The sequence below is a fragment of the Capsicum annuum genome, unplaced genomic scaffold (genome assembly GCF_002878395.1).
Source record: "Capsicum annuum cultivar UCD-10X-F1 unplaced genomic scaffold, UCD10Xv1.1 ctg79229, whole genome shotgun sequence".
NCBI classification, from domain to species: Eukaryota; Viridiplantae; Streptophyta; class Magnoliopsida; order Solanales; family Solanaceae; genus Capsicum; species Capsicum annuum.
The window spans coordinates 80,223-83,743 of NW_025889792.1; the positions used below are offsets into that span (position 1 = coordinate 80,223).

General features: G+C 36.4%; 1 non-coding gene across 1 annotated transcript; it reads left to right on the forward strand.

Moving 5' to 3' along the window:
* The first annotated feature begins 2,799 nt into the window (after window positions 1-2,799).
* LOC124895021 lies at window positions 2,800-2,905 on the forward strand. The gene has a single exon (XR_007051490.1). It is a non-coding gene; the product is annotated as a small nucleolar RNA R71 (small nucleolar RNA).
* Window positions 2,906-3,521: the final 616 nt, after the last annotated feature.

Sequence of the window (3,521 nt, forward strand, 5' to 3'; positions counted from 1 at the left end):
CCTCTTTAAGATTATGATCTCTGGTGAAACAATGTGTCATACACATTTTGCTATTTGAATAATTTGACCTTTTGGTCGTAAAAAGGGGTTGATTTGAACCCAAGATGAGAAAAGAAATTGACTTTTATTAATTATTATAAAAGGGGTAGCATGATGGCTCCAGTTGTAAATTGTTGAATTGTTTGTTTGTGGATTTTATTTTGAAAAGATATGAGCTAAGTTCGAAGTAGTCTTTAGCACCGAGTGAGAGGTATAGTAGGATTGGTACTTCCCCAGAACTATGTGCCCCCGTAGGTTGTGAGCCTAAGGCTGATTTATAAAGTGATCACTAGTGTTTGGATTGATGATTTATGGTCCTACTCCGATATCAAAGATACGATAGCTCTCCCCAACATGGGTTAGATGTTGGACTCCATGTAGCTCACATAGTTTATGTCAGTTGTAAGAGAATCCCAATGTGTGTGTGTGTATTCTCCTATCTAATATGAAAAGTCTTATTCTTCTATCTGAGATGAAAACATATTTATTTGAAAGACAGAGTTTGAGAAAGTCATTGTTTTTGAAAGATTTAATGAACATATATTCCAAAGAGAATTGTTATGAGATTTGATTGCTTTGATGATTTGAAATTGAGATGGAAGTGAATTGAGATTTATTATGATGACTTATATTTTTCACCTGATATATTTTACTGTCTTATGATTATGATGATTTAAATTCGAGCTAAGAGAGTCATTTATATCAGCATGTATAATTTTATAAACTATGGAGATATTAAGATATTATTTTATATATGCATTGCACCCCCATATGCTTAGCATATTTCAATGGTACTGACCTATATATTCGGATATGGGTTATATTTTTTCAGAATGTAGGTATAAGGTATAGTGTACATCTTCAGATCCAATCAGTTCGCGGCATCCACTCAGCAAGTGAGGAGTCCTTTTGATTCTAGGGCTTGAGTTAGTTATAAAGTTCAAGAATTGTTGTATTTTCTTTATTTAGTTGTATTAAGTTAGGTTAGTCGGGAATAATGACCCGACTACCTACAGTCAGTACTAGTAGAGGCTTCATAGACAGTCAGTAGAAGTTGATGTATTCCGTTTCAGTTTTGGTTGTAATTTGGTAAATTTAGTTTTGTGTCTATCATATTTAGAAAAGAGTTATTTTCTGTAGATTTGTATAGATTTATACTTTTCGTTCAGTTGCTTATGAGTTATGCCAGTAGAAGGGTTAGCTTGGGATCACTTGTGATCCTAAGCACCGTGTGACATCTCGGGACCTGATTTCTGGGCGTTACAAGTCATCCAAAAATAAATGGAACTAAAATATCAGGCTCAAAGTCAGGAATTACAAAATCAACCAAAAATATTAAAGATCCTACTTGCACCAACACATCTTCAATAATACCATTCATCCTAGAAAGTGATCGATCTGCCAACTGCAAAATAATAGTAGTGGGTTTGGGACTCCCAAGACCCATCATCCGGTACCACGATATGGGCATAAGATTTATGCTAGATCCAAAGTCACACAATCCCTTTGAACTAATGGTCTATCCAATGGTCATTTGTAAGGTGAAACTACCTGGATCCTTAAGCTTTTTGGGCAATTTGTTTTGAATCTTTGACATGCATTCCTGAGTAAGTGGAACTGTAGCATATTTGGTCAACTGTTTTTAATAGAAACTATGTACTTCAAGTGTTTTATATATTTTGGCACACTCTACAGAATGTCAACAAGAGAAAGATTCACTTGAACCTGCTTCATAGGATCTTAGAACTCTTTGTAACTCGATTTCTCTTGATGCTTCCTTGGCCTTTGTGGAAAACGGTACGGGAAGAGTCTTTTTCTCCACATTAATTTCTTCACTTGCCACTCTTTCCTTGACTTCTTTCTCTGCATGGTCTTTAGCACCCTCATCATTGATTGTGGGAGTAACCTGCTCCTGAACTGTCTCCTTAGTTTGTAGCCTACTCCTTGTTGTAACCATGTTTAACTACTTGGGATTTTCCTGTGTATCACTAGGTAATGATCCTTAAGGCTTTGTATTTTGTTCTACTACAATTTGACCTAATTGGAACTCTAGATTTCTCATAAGCAATTTTTGAATCTTCAACTCAGCTCAAACTATGCCAGTTGAGTATTAATTTTAGCTGCAAATTGTGCTAGTTAAGCCATAAACTGCTTCATTAGTTCCTCTATATTTCTAGTTTGAGAAATAGTAGCTTGATTGTTATGAGTCGGCTATTGATTTTGTTGGACTTGTCCCTTGTATTGATTTGCATTCTGTGTTTGATTCCCACCCATGAGAAATTGGGATGGTTCCTCCAGTTGGGATTATATGTGTTACCAAAATTGTTTTGCCCCTGCCGATTCATATTTCCCACATAGTTGACAGAATTTGGATTAATAAAACATGCATCTATTGTGTGCTCACCACTTCTGCAAACCTCACACCAAGAATTCACCTGTTGGACTGCATTCGATATGGATGTTGGTTGTGTAACACCCAACTTTATGGCATTAAGTTGAGTAATCATATGATTTTACATGGCTGTGATCTGTGCCTGTAATGCGGTGAGATGATCTAATTCCAATACCCCTACAACCTTTCTAGGAGTACTTCTAGATTCTGTATGCCAGTCAGGGTTCCCTTGTGAAATCTGATTCAGCAGTGTGTATAATTCTTCATATGTCTTCTCAATAGCCTATCCACCTATTCTTGAATCCAAGAGAATCTTTGTATTTGGCTCCAATACCTTAATGAAAGTATGCACAAGAATATCGTTTGACTAATGATGTGAGGGTAATTTTTTAGCGTACCCTTAAATCTCTCCTAAGCTTGCTAGAGATTCTCTCCTTCTTTTTGTTTGAAACTCAAGATCTCGCTCCTCAAGCATATAGTTTTCCCATATGGAAAGAATCAAATAAGGAATTTTCGAGTTAGATCTTCCATATAGTGATGGAGAGTGGTAGTTCAACATGAGCCACCTTTTTGATTCCCCTATTAGGGAGAAAGAAAAGTGTGTCAATATGACATAATCAGAACTCACCTCTTCAGGAATGCATGTATCGGTTATTTCCAATAAGGTCTGTATGTGATGCTGTGGATCTTTGTGTGAAAGGCCATGAAATTGCCCCACTGAATTCAGCAATTACCCATATTTTACTTCAATTCAAATAGATCTCCTGGTTTGATCTTGAGAATACTGCTCATCACATGGTTCGTGAGTAGGATTGCCACCTCACAAACAGGTCTAGTAGCTGGTTGAACAGGAACAACTGGAGTAACCGGTTGTGGGATATTTCTGGTATTTGGATCAACTGGTTCATTTCTTTGTTCAGCCATTCTTCTCCTTTGTTGAAAGATCCATTCTAGTTCTGCAAAAGGCTCTTCCAACTATTTGTCTCTCGCCAGTCCTAGATTCAACTAAACTTGCAAAAATTCAGCCGCTAAGATCAAGTTGTTAAGACTTCAACTTAATATCAAAAACCAAAAATTAAGAAATTTACTA